A 14,576-nucleotide genomic window follows, 5' to 3' on the forward strand; every position below is an offset into this window, starting at 1 on the left:
TATTTCTACTCTGGTTCAGTGATTGATCTCTTAGATAGTAATTATCAAATCATGGTGATTTTAGTGATTGGGAGGAACTAGTTTCTCTTTATATCATACAGTGGGGAAAGTGGATCTGGGAAGACGGAAACAGCAAAGATTGCAATGGAATACTTGGCTATGATTGGTGGAGGCCGTAGTGGAATAGAGAGCGAGGTGCTGCAAACAAGCTACATACTGGAGGCCTTTGGGAATGCCAAAACTTCTAAGAACAACAACTCTAGTCGATTTGTCAGTCTCTATGCCTGATTCTTTTCTCGTTTACCTTCCTTTATTTCCCCATTTGTTGCACTTGTTCTGACAGTTGCCCCTGATGGCTGTAGGGAAAGTTGATGGAAATTCATTTTAGTGCAACAGGAAGGATATGCAGTGCTAAAATACAAACCTGTAAGTGTGTCTACAAAATTTGATTCAGATATTGCAATTTATTGTAATTGTCCTTTCATAACTGTTTTCGCATTGTTACTGACTTCTATAATTCTTTGTGCATGTCCAATGTGCTAATGCTAAAACAATGAGTAGTACTTCTTGAAAATGTGGGATTTTCTTCTCCTCTCTACCCTGGATTGTCACGACCCAAAATCTCAACCCGATCGTGATGGCGCCTTTCGTGGGGACAAGGCCAGCCAACAACAAAACAATACATTTCTTTATAATTACTTAGCAGGGATAAGTCTAATTCACAGATAATATAATCACAAGTGCGAAGTAAACGTGATAGAACAATAAGAACCATCCCGACTCAGCCCGAAATCGGGGTGTCACAAGTCATGAGCTACTACAGAGTTTACTAATATTTTACAAAGTCTGGAATTATCATAAATAACAAAAGATAAGAGAGAAAACGGAGTTGCGGACGTCAACAGCTACTTCGTTACTCCTAGTCACCGCCTGGTCTGGAAAGAATCAGCGCTCAGGAGCGAACTCAGCTCTGCCTGTATCTGCACACATGGTGCAGGGAGTAATGTGAGTACTCCGACCCAGTGAGTAATAAAAATAAATAATGACTGAAAGCATGAAATCTCATAAAGGCACAATATAACATTATCTCAAGCAGTAAAATCAATTATACAACAAAGCCATAAGGTATCAGATAAATTCTCTTTTTAAAACAGTGAAAACAACAATTTCAACAAGTAAGGAATAATCAAAAGCTTGCCCCTCGGGCTCAATATCAAACTCTCATTACAGTATCAGCCCCACGGGCTCACTCCGAACTTACCAGCACACAACTTCAGCCCCTCGGGCTCACTCCCGACTCACCAAACACAAACAACGGCCTCTCGGGACCACTCCCAACTCACCTAGGTACCCTGCGCTCACTGGGGGTATGTACAGACTTCGGAGGGGCTCCTACAGCCCAAGCGCTATATCATAAGGCTTTAAAGCCTTCACACATCACACTCGAGGCCTGAAAGCCTCCTCACATCACTCAACATAGCCTCACATATGGCCCTCGGCCTCAATCAGTCCAGAAAATAATCATAAGCCCCTTGGGCATCAGTAAAACCTTGGTACTCAGCTCAACAACATTATAAATATCATTAAATCTCAAATTGAATATAAATGTAGCTGAGTTCATGAAATAGTATAATTCAATTGGACTGAGTTCAAATAATATTTCAATTAGTGAGGAAAATAGTGATGGAAATTTACAAAGGATTTCAAATAATTGGCACGAAGCCCAAGTATGGCAATAAGCCCAAATCATAGTGAAAAACAACAAGTCTTTATCAAATACGCGGTAAAATACCAACCGGGATGGATCAAGTCACAATCCCCAACCGTAACCGACCCCGCGCTCGTCATACAACGCGTGTCTCATCTCAACATAGCAGTATGTTGTGCAATCCGGGGTTTCAAACCCTCATGACATCATTTAAAATCATTACTCACCTCACGACGGCCAAAAGACTACTCCGCGATGCCCTTGCCTTTCGAATTTGCTTCCTCGCATGACGAATCTGCCCAAAATGACAACGAATGTGTTGCATTATACTAAAGAGACAATACCCAATCGAAAAGACTCGAAAAATATCGAAAACCATGAAATTTGCAAAACCCGAGCCCCGGGCCCACGTCTCGAAATCCAGAAATTTTTACATCAATACGATCCTTATCTCGCCACGAGTCTATACATACCAAATTCACAAAAAATCGGAGTTCATTTGACCCCTCAAATCACCATTTTATAATTTCAATCTCAAGCCCTAATTTCTTACAATTTGGCTATGTTTTCATGAATTTCAAGGATGATTCTTCAATAAAATCATGTATTTAACTCATAACACTTACCTCCAAGTGATCTTGGTTGAAACTCCCTTAAATCCCCGTCCAAAAGCTCTCAAAATTGACTTAAAATGGTGGAGAAATAGCCATTTTCGGGACTTAAAGTCTCTGCCCAGGCCCATTTTCCGCTTATGCGGACCTTTCCGCTTATGCGGACATTTTTCGCATATCTGGGACCGCTTTTGCGGTTCTATTTCCGCTTTTGCGGTCCCGCATCCGGGTCAATGTTCGCTCTGCGTTTTTGACAGCAACCAGATTCTCCCGACATGGAAATGAGCATAACTCCCTCATACGATGTCCAAATTCAACGATTCTTTTTGCTATGGCTCCGAAATTACGATACGGATCTAATGGTTCAATAAAAACATAATTTGGAGCTCATTTACTTAATATGGTACCCCTTTATGCCCAAAGATACGGCGTTAGAACATCAAATAAGAGCGTGATCACAACCCGAAACACACCCGAGGCCCCCGGGACCCCGACCAATCACACCAACCAGTCCCAAAATACATTATGGACTTGCTCGAGGCCTCAAATCACATAAAAATCATGAATCAACCCCCAATCCAAGCTTTATGAACTTTAGAACTTCCAACTTCTATTTCCGATGCCGAAACCTATCAAATCACGTCCGATTGACTTCAAATTTTGCACACAAGTCCAAAATCACCTAACGAAGCTATTGAAACTCTCGGAATTCCATTCTGACTCCCAGATCAAAATTTCACCTATCAACCGGAAATCGCCAAAATACTAACTTCGCCAAAATAGGCTAACTTCTTCACCGGACCTCCAAAATTTCTTCCGATTGCGCTCCTAAGCCTTAAATCATCACCCGGAGCTAACCGAATCATCGGAATTCACTTCCGAGCCCTCTAACTCACAAGTCAACATGCGGTTGACTTTTCCAACTTAAGCCTTCTTAAAAGAGACTAAGTGTCTCATTTCTTAATAAAATCACTCCAATTAAATTCTAACGCACCCAATACTGATAATGAAATATAAGGAAGCAGAAAATGGGAAGAACAGAGTAGTTACTCCCGAGACGACGGGTCGGGTCGTCACATTCTCCCCAACTTAAACGAACGCTCGTCCTCGAGCGTACCCAGGGTTATCCTAGAAGCCAACCAATAGCTGAATAACCTTACTAAGCATATACCCGAGGGTGATCCCACGTCACCCTATCTCATATAGGTCCGATAACACAACATAGCTGAAATTTCGCAATCCATCTAGTCCATAAACCATAGTGTGAGCACGTGACTTTTGCTTCACGAAAATTACTCCAAAAGAAATCGAAAAAATAAAGCAAATTGCCTTGGGTACAATTTTGAGAATTTTTGCGTGAACATTTTGGATAATTATTTTTGTCTATGAATGTTTATCTTGTTTAATCAATGGAAAAAAATACAAAAATACACGTTGCATGCATATTTAGGATTTAATTGTGCATTTAGGAATTAATTAAACCATAACTTGATTTTTAAAAGGGAAAATCACAAAAATATGCATTTATTCTATTTTTGTCATTTAAATGTGCCATTGTGTGATTTTATTTTTAATTAAATGTTTTAACTTGTGTGTTAATTGTTGTTAAGGGTTAATTAATGTTTTGTAGTTTAATTTTGGTCTTACAATTTATTTTAGAATTTTGTTAAATTTGTTAATTAAAAGAAGAAAAAGAAAAGAGTTGAAAAATTAAGAAAACTCGGATTGAGCCCAAAAAATTAGAAATGAAATCAGGCCCAATGCTTAAATAACCCAGTCCAAGGCCTGATCTCTCAGACGTCTCAAACGACGTCGTTTGCGCATTTCGTATCTGGGCCGTTGATTTGTTTCAAATCAACGGTCCAGTTCAGCCCCTGTTAAGTTGAAACGACGTCGTTTCATGTATGTTTAATCGGAGCCGTTCATCTCCATTGATCCAACGGTCCCAGGCTCCCCTCACAACCCGGTCCATTTCGACCCGGGTCAACCCATACTCACGACTTAACCAAACGACGTCGTTTCTCTTAAGTGAGAGATCCAGGCCGTCGATCTCGCTTGATCGAACGGCCAAGATCAATCCCCCCTCCACTATATAAGCCTAATACCTACCCAGCCCCCCCACTAAACCAATCCCCTTGTTCATCATCTCTAACTCAGAGACGGAACCAAACACCCCTCACCGAAAGGTCCCCTCGCCCAAAACCCGGCGGCAACAACGCCGCTGGCCACCATCTTAACACCCCTAAGCCACTCAACCACCCTAAACACGATTCCACCACTCGTTTGGCTCAAATCTTCCCCCATCTTCTCGAATCTTCATTTGAAGATTCAAGCCAAACGGAAACCTATCCCAATCCACTTCAAACTCACACCAGACACTCCCCTGACCTCCCTCGTTACCAAACCACTCTTGGTTTGGTTCGAATCTGACCAGAACTGTTCGAACCTCAAATCGAACCCTCAAGAACCCTAGAAAACCAAATGTTGAAGTTTGTCCAATTAAATAGAGATTTGGGGTCTAATCGACCTTAATCGGAGTGTTCTCAGTTGAGAACACTTCGACTAAGGTCCGTTCGACCTCAAACTGGTCGAAGTCTGAGCTTGAGCCTGGGTCCGTCTAATTTTAAGTTTCGGAGGTAATTTTTCCTTTCCTTTTGTTCTGTTGGTGTTCTATTAATGTCTGGTTACGTGTTTAGTTTAGCTTATTTGATTTTTCGATTTGTCTTTCAATTTATTCTGTCCATCTTCAAGTGACCTTTTTATTTGGTCGATTTTCTATGTTTGTTGTTAATTGTATCTGTTCATAAATTATATATTCGATTCGAATAATGTCGTCGAATAGATAGTTTCATAAGTCCCCTGTTTTGTCCCAAAGCCATGAATCAACCTGTTAGCTTGTGTGTTCATTGTTTGTTTGTTATCTGTTATAGCTTGTATAGTCGATTAAATAAGTGTCATCAATTAATTTGCTTAAAAAACTAGAGAAGTATGATTTTGTTCGTTCCAGTATGATTACCAGCATGTTTCTCTTGTCTGTGTTAAAACTTGTATTGATATGCCTTGATCAGTATTGCTTCAATCTTAGCTTGTATTAGCAAATACCTGATTGATCAGTTGGTTTTGAATTGGTCAGGATTGGTTCCCAATATGACCAATTCATGCCATTTGATTAACACCCCTGTTATGATCTGATTTTTGAGTTTGAACTTAGGTTGTGAATTTGCTATAGCTGTAGTAACTTAGGTTTTTAACTAGAAACCAGCTTGATAGGTTTAAGCTTATATAGGTTCTAACATCAGACTTGTAAATCTTAGGGTAATACAGTAATATACAGGGAAATTAAGGGGTAATTTTGGAATTAACAGGGCAGTAATTAGAACAACTTAAGGGGGCTGTCAAGTGGTTAATTAGATACCTTAGTTTAATAGGGAATGGGGAACCAAACAAAAGAGCATGGGGAGTTAATAGTAATACTTTAATCAACCCATGACCCTTGATTGAAACACTAGTGAACCAAGAGTGGGGAACATGAATTAAAACAAGAACAAGACACTTAGGCATGGGAATCAAAGGGGAATGGGCAGGATTAGTCCTGTGGGTTTCAAGACAGACCTTAGAGGTCTGTCTTAGGCTATAAGTAGAGCCATTTTTGACTAAGAGCAGGCTGGTCTTTCAACCTTAGAAGGTCAGTTTATTTTCAGAGAGTCTAGGCTGGAATTTTAACATAAAAACTCCGGAGATATAGAGTGTTCTGGCTTTTTACCCCAAGAAGCTAGGTAATCAGTGAGTAATATAGGCTGAATTCTTACACAAAAAGTTCAGGTAGTTTGAGAGTGATCCTGTTTCAGTGTTAAAGAACAGAATCAGAACTGTTCCATTTGTTCTTTGGCTTCTGATTCAACGTGCATTCTGCCAGTGATTGTTTTGGTACTGCTGGGTTTCAAATTGGTTTTTCCTGGATTGCTAGTTGGTTATCTACACTGTTTCATCGAGTGTCCTGGGTGTCTGCTTGGTTTTTGAATCTGGTTCCTGGGTTTCTGCTACTGTTGGTTATTGGGTTTTGCTGTCTATTGATGGTCATTTGTTGTTGTTGTTGCTGTGTATTGCTACTGCCACCCTGCTGATCACTCCTCTTCTTCTTTTGCTTCTAATATCAGGTACACAACTGGTACACATTGTAAGCTGATAACATGAAGCAAAAATACGAATGAAGAGTTTGAAGTTTTAATTGGATTTAGCTTTGTTACTGATTGTTACTTAGGTTGTTCTGACACTATTGTTCATGTAAAATCTGCCATAGAACTGTATAACTGGACAGTTTTTTTTTTTATTTTAGTAATTTAGTTAGCAAACTTCCCATGTATGCTTAGTTTAAAAAAAAGATTGATGGTGTAGTAACATATTCTGTTATTTCAGTTTGTTTGGTGAGTAGCATACTTCAAAAGCATGTTAGGCCGTTTAGATTGTTTTAAATGCCAAACAATTTAAGTTACCTCATTCAATAAGTTGCCCGTTTGAAACTTGTAGTAATATTGTTTGATTAGGAAGCATGTTATACATTTTAGCTTTGCAATACTGTGAATAAAGTGTAGAGTAATTTAACTAGGCCCATTATTGGGACGAGATGGCCCAGGTCCCATTTAATACTATATGCGCTGGAGCTGGGCCCATAATTGGCAAACGGACTGCCCTTACTGCGTTTATTTTCTGATTTAGCAAACCGCGTTGGGAACCCGACTATAACAAGTTTAAAGCATGTAATTTAATTAGGATCTTTTTCTTCTTTCATTTCTTTTAGAGACAAGCTTAATAGGAAAACATAGTCACTATAGGATGATCCTTTAAAATAAAATGAGGCGTGCCTCGCCAAATAAATCGCAAGTTGCGGGGCCCTCAATAAATGGACATAATAATTGGATAGACTTCGGGATCGGCCGCTTAGTGAACTTCACGGCCTTTTCCCAAAAATAATAATACGTTAGTCTCTTTAGGTACGCGCTTTAAATAACTTTACCTTCTTAAAACTCGGGTGCGCATTTATGTGACCCAAATCCAAATCTCAACGAAGTCGAAATGCGTCGACAAATCACGGGTACATTGATTGTGACGTGGTTCGAGATGCATTCCCATGACGTTGCAATTCTTTTTTTAAAAAATATAACAAATGAGACGAGCCTCGCCAAACAAAAATACACAAGCTGCGGGGCCCTCTATATGTGATTGTAAAGTTACTTAGACTTCGGGACGGGCCGTTTAGCAAAATTTTACGGCCTTACCCAAAATAACGATACGCTAGTCGCTTAGGGCGCGTCTTTAATAAATTACTTTCTTAAATTCGGGTGCGCGTTTATGTGACCCAAATCCAAATCTCGACGGAGTCGAAATGTGTCGATAACCACGGGTACATTGATTGTGACGTGGTTCGAGATACATTTTCACAACGTTGCAATTCTTTGCTAAAAAAATAATAATAACAATAACAAAAGCGGTAAAAGAGTTATAACTTGCATAAAAGTGCATAATTGTTAAAGTCAGATAAAATAAGCCGAATATAACAGTTGAGCGACCGTGCTAGAACCACGGAACTCGGGAATGCCTAACACCTTCTCCCGGGTTAATAGAATTCCTTATCCGGATTTCTGGTTCGCGGACTGTAATATAGAGTCATTCTTTTCCTCGATTCGGGATTAAACCGGTGACTTGGGACGCCCTAAATCTCCCAAGTGGCGACTCTGAAATAAATAAACAAATCCCGTTCGATTGTCCTTTAATTGGAAAAAACTCCTTCACCCTTCGCGGGGCGAAAAAAGGAGGTGTGACACATAGAACCACACTACACTTTCCGAAATCATACACAGGATCAGAACCTCACATCTATACTCCGAACAAGCCTGAACCAGCTGTAATAACCCATACCTGCAACCTCAGGTGCAATCATATGATATACTACATAACCAAACACTCGTAACGATAACTTATATTCACAGGAGTTGCCCACAACACCCGAATACCGGTAAAAAATCCCTTATTAGCTAAAGTCTTATTCCAACACTTTCATATACTGCCAACGATAAATGAGACACGCAGAAAACCATAACCATTTCTCAGATCAACCACTTATGAAGCCACTTCCTTTTTGACTAATACCACAACAGATTTTCCGAGGCGAACCTCGATATTATCCTTATAACAAGCCGAAATCAAATATGTTCGTATTCATCACTGCCCCCAACGATCCCCTCGAATCCAACACACCACTCTGGTGATATGACACCTCAATACAGGCCTAAGCCACAACTTGCATAATACGCGCACCAATAAGATATGGTTCGAACATACTCAAATCATGAAATTGACTCAGCTGAGAGAGTTGTACTTCAAATTCACTAGTACTTCCACAACACAAGGCTGAGACCTATCTCACATCATAGAAATAGGACACACAAATTTGACCTGCAAGGTCATGTTTCCACACCGCTTTGCTGCAACGCGCGATCTTATCCAAATAATACTCCACATGAAACACCCCAAGTCACTATGCTTGAAATCAACAACCATGCTCAATTGATGGCTGGAGCCAGAGCAAATCATTACACCCACGGTGAAACAAATAACACATACCACGCAAACCTGATAGAACATAATCCAACTCACCTCGCCATTCAACCCGTGGCATTTCCGGCATAGCCCATGGCACAATAGTTCAGAATTGCCTAACGCTAAGACAACCAGTCTAAATTCTGACATCACATACAAAATCTAACATACCAGCAAGTAAAGATCCACTCGAGCCTCCAAATCCTGATAGTCGTTAAACAATACCGACGCACACGATCCACAACCACAATATAGCCTGTACATGAGAACTCCCAGTCTCCAACTCCATATAGCACACGCATCATCATACCTGACCCCAATACTATTGAAGTGCCATCAACTTAATCACATTGGCCTTTTTCTGAAACATGTAACCTCTACAAATCACTATGATTAGAAGTAAAATTTCCTTAATCATCTGAAGATCATTCAACCTAATCATCTGAAGCTCATTTCTCTAATCACCCAAAGCTGCCCGTACTGCCTAAGAATGTTATGAATTTCCATTCAGAACTGAACCATAACCTTACACACGCAATTCTCAATCCTTCACAACATATCGCATATACCATATCATCCTAAGGTAACATGAGGACTTCACCTCCCTTCCGAACCATGAACATTTACGTACTCAACTAGTCAAGAACTTACATTGATCCCATCTAGAAGAAAAATCATTACACATCCCATGCTCTGCTGACATACATAGGTCTTGTTCAAATTCTTACAATATCGACACGACGGATAAGATCTGTATAAACTCATAACACCGCCGAATCAACAATTTATTGGGTCTATACCTCCGGCAAGAACTATCACCTCATTCTGAACCAAACAATGGTCTTAGCTCCTTAATTTACCTCATATACTGAGATCGCACGGATCTCGAATTCAATGATCTCGTCTCACCCATTACGAACTGCTCAAGCAATAAGCCACCCCAGACATAATCAAAAGCCGCATATGATGCCCTAATATGCCAATAGGCTACCAATTCGAACGCGATACAAAAAGAAAATGATCTCTAGAAGGAATTACCAATCCCTCGCACTAATACGGACTTTCCTTAGAAAAGAGGAAGCAAGGCATACAAAATAGCATATAGAAAACTATACTCAACATCAAACTGTTACGGCGTACAACCCGATCTAGATAACATACCCGTGGCGGCGTGCCACCCGATCCACACATAGATCTCACATAAGGAGATGCATATCGAGCCAAAATTTGCTCATTACAACAAAATACCGAGTATCGGTCATAAGCATGCTAAGTGCATAATAATATCTCTGAGGGACATATAGCGTTATAAGCTACAAAACTCAAGCACAACTGAGGTGCGATGTACAATCTGAATTTCAAGAACCAAGATGCTCATATAATGTCATTCCTACGCGGATTCTCAACACATAGCAATTTCTCAAGTCGTCTCACAGCTCACACAACGCAATGCATCACTAAGAGAAATATCTGACAAGAAACATCAACCTAACTACTCCTCCATGAGGACCGAATTACTAAAATGAACACATCTGGCCTGTAGAGCCATTATTCACATAAAATCCATTCACCGACTTCAAGATGATTCTGATCACACTGAACTAGTTTGATAACCTTTCAAAGGTCCATAATAACTTCCATTTTCTTCATAAAACACAAGAACAACCATCACAATTGGAGTAATCCTCCCCAGTTCACAACCCAATATGCCAAGTGCCCTCCAGGCATGAATCTTTAATTTAACGACACCATCACAAACTTCATACTTGGTTTACATCTTTAATCAATCCAGTGATCACATGCCACATTTATATAACCTTCCCATGGGACACACTCCCACAACCTACCACAAAAATATCTGGAGCGTACCTCCAAATCACCGGTCGCACTAACGCTGAAGAGCGATCAAGAATCTTAACCAGGACGCAAAATCCTTTTTACAAAACACCGATCTTAGGTGACGCTGAAGACAATACCAACTTACCGTAAACATCGAAACTCATCTCCTGCTCATCCGAGCTCATGACATCTTGTCAAAAAAATTTCCTTCACTCATGCCATGCTCGACCCAATTTCCATAACCAGAACTGATTCACCAGCATGCATCAAACTCGAACCAATATAGCATATAATCGTGCAATCGACCTATTTAATAGCAACTCCCCAAATTGGCTCGAAGCCATAGATCACAACACATATACTCTATTGTTGTCGTAATGCCATGGTGAGATTAAACACACTCCTTCATAAGCTTGTGGAAACACGAATCATTGGAAATTTTAACTCTTCTGCAATTTTTGCATTCACTCACACAACAGTTAAGCCCACTCTTTAGGCGAAATTTTTTTTACTAAGTTCCGAATTTTTCAAAAATTTCAGCAGAGTTTCCTTTGTAATCGGGCCTATCCACCTGCTAGAGAATCACCAAAACCATCCTAACAACACATCCACAACTTGGCAAAGCATCACAATGCATATCAATTACATAAATCTCAATACTACATGTATTATACTATCAAAATTGATACATGGACATGCGTTGCACCTATTTGAATCATAACACATAGAAAATACCTTTCAACCCTCCATTATTGGGCTATTGAACCAAGTAAGAACATTTTCTTTCCTTATATTTTCGACCTTCAAGGTTGTCTCCTCGAGTCAACGATTTCGTCATAATACATTTACATAAGCGATCTTAGCTCCCAGACTTATCTAACTAGTATGACAAATAGATTTCCCCTCATAAGCCAATTACCCACTACCTTTACCTTTAGTTAATATTTTGGTATACCTTCCACTACCATACACATTACACAATCACTTAATCTTCCTGAGTCTAAACTCATACCGTAAAATGAAATTTATTTCACTCCAAATAGGAGACATAAAAAGATTCTTCACGCACCCATAACTTGGGACTACACATCTTATCACAATGGAAATCAAACACTTAATGGTTCACCTATCATCCAGCAGGTCTCCATCGTCACGTCTAAGTCATATAGATACATCTCGCAGTACTAACATACTCATCCCGTAGTTATCCTGCATTCGTTCCCACTAATAGGGACAATACCGAACATATAAGTTCAAAACACTTGCTCACACAATCAGCACCTCGGTGCTCAAGCCGTAGGAAAAGATCCGGTCTCAAGTCCTTCAGACTGGCCCAACATCAACTCATAGAGATCACGTCTCGCCCCTCAATCAGGGAATCACAAGCCATCAAGGCACATCTGATACTGAGCGCTCGTTCGCGCATACGAACGCGTGGGAGGAATTTCAAGAGTTGCTTTTCAAGCTGAATCAAGAACGCACGATAAGATTTCAAGAATGTGAAGTTTTCCTAAAGGTTCTGCAGCCTCCCGAGGATAAGTACAGACGTCTCCGTACCGATCCGCGAGACTCTACTAAACCGGCTCATGACTCGCGAGACCAAGTAACCTAGGCTCTGATACCAACTTGTCACGACCTAAAATCCCAACTTGGTCGTGATGGCGCCTCTCGTGGGGACAAGGCCAGCCAACAACAAAACAATACATTTCTTTATAATTACTTAGCAGGGATAAGTCTAATTCACAGATAATATAATCACAAGTGCGAAGTAAACGTGATAGAACAATAAGAACCATCCCGACTCAGCCCAAAATCGGGGTGTCACAAGTCATGAGCTACTACAGAGTTTACTAATATTTTACAAAGTCTGGAATTATCATAAATAACAAAAGATAAGGGAGAAAACGGGGCTGCGGACGTCAACAGCTACTTCGTTACTCCTAGTCACCGCCTGGTCTGGAAAGAATCGGCGCTCAGGAGCGAACTCAGCTCTGCCTATATCTGCACACATGGTGCAGGGAGTAATGTGAGTACTCCGACCCAGTGAGTAATAAAAATAAATAACGACTGAAAGCATGAAATCTCATAAAGGCACAATATAACGTTATCTCAAGCAGTAAAATCAATTATACAACAAAGCCATAAGGTATCAGATAAATTCTCTTTTTAAAACAGTGAAAACAACAATTTCAACAAGTAAGGAATAATCAAAAACTTGCCCCTCGGGCTCAATATCAAACTCTCATTACAGTATCAGCCCCACGGGCTCACTCCCAACTCACCAGCACACAACTTCAGCCCTTCGGGCTCACTCCCAACTCACCAAACACAAACAACGGCCTCTCGGGCCCACTCCCAACTAACCTGGGTACCTTGCGCTCACTGGGGGTGTGTACAGACTCCGGAGGGGCTCCTACAGCCCAAGCGCTATATCATAAGGCCACACATCACACTCGAGGCCTGAAAGCCTCCTCACATCACTCAACATAGCCTCACATATGGCCCTCGGCCTCAATCAGTCCAGAAAATAATCATAAGCCCCTTGGGCATCAGTAAAACCTTGGTACTCAGCTCAACAACATTATAAATATCATTAAATCTCAAATTGAATATAAATGTAGCTGAGTTCATGAAATAGTATAATTCAATTGGACTGAGTTCAAATAATATTTCAATTAGTGAGGAAAATAGTGATGGAAATTTACAAAGGATTTCAAATAATTGGCACGAAGCCCAAGTATGGCAATAAGCCCAAATCATGGTGAAAAACAACAAATCTTTATCAAATACGCGGTAAAATACCAACCGGGATGGACCAAGTCACAATCCCCAACCGTAACCGACCCCGCGCTCGTCATACAACGCGTGTCTCATCTCAACATAGCAGTATGTTGTGCAATCCGGGGTTTCAAACCCTCATGACATCATTTAAAATCATTACTCACCTCACGACGGCCAAAAGACTACTCCGCGATGCCCTTGCCTTCCGAATTTGCTTCCTCGCGTGACGAATCTGCCCAAAATGACAACGAATGTGTTGCATTATACTAAAGAGACAATACCCAATCGAAAAGACTCGAAAAATATCGAAAATCACGAAATTTGCAAAACCCGAGCCCCGGGCCCACGTCTCGAAATCCAGAAATTTTTACATCAATACGATCCTTATCTCGCCACGAGTCTATACATACCAAATTCACAAAAAATCGGAGTTCATTTGACCCCTCAAATCACCATTTTATAATTTCAATCTCAAGCCCTAATTTCTTATCATTTGGCTATGTTTTCATGAATTTCAAGGATGATTCTTCAATAAAATCATATATTTAACTCATAACACTTACCTCCAAGCGATCTTGGTTGAAACTCCCTTAAATCCCCGTCCAAAAGCTCTCAAAATTGACTTAAAATGGTGGAGAAATGGCCATTTTCGGGACTTAAAGTCTCTGCCCAGGCCCATTTTCCGCTTATGCGGACCTTTCCGCTAATGCGGACATTTTTCGCATATCTGGGACCTCTTTTGCGGTTCTATTTCCGCTTTTGCGGTCCCGCATCCGCGGTCAATTTCCGCTTATGCGTTTTTGACAGCAACCAGATTCTCCCGACACGGAAATGAGCATAACTCCCTCATACGATGTCCAAATTCAACGATTCTTTTTGCTATGGCTCCGAAATTACGATACGGATCTAATGGTTCAATAAAAACTTAATTTGGAGCTCATTTACTTAATATGGTACCCCTTTATGCCCAAAGATACGGCGTTGGAACATCAAATAAGAGCGTGATCACAACCCGAAACACACCCGAGGCCCCCGGGACC

The 14,576-nt window shown here is 40.5% G+C and overlaps 2 long non-coding RNA genes across 2 annotated transcripts; both read left to right on the plus strand.

Moving 5' to 3' along the window:
• LOC109232045 lies at positions 247–574 on the plus strand. The gene is made up of 3 exons (XR_002068880.1): positions 247–270; positions 363–426; positions 562–574. It is a non-coding gene; the product is annotated as an uncharacterized LOC109232045 (long non-coding RNA).
• LOC109232044 lies at positions 4,446–6,747 on the plus strand. The gene is made up of 2 exons (XR_002068879.1): positions 4,446–4,955; positions 6,477–6,747. It is a non-coding gene; the product is annotated as an uncharacterized LOC109232044 (long non-coding RNA).

Source organism: Nicotiana attenuata, chromosome 9 (assembly GCF_001879085.1).
Source record: "Nicotiana attenuata strain UT chromosome 9, NIATTr2, whole genome shotgun sequence".
NCBI classification, from domain to species: domain Eukaryota; kingdom Viridiplantae; phylum Streptophyta; class Magnoliopsida; order Solanales; family Solanaceae; genus Nicotiana; species Nicotiana attenuata.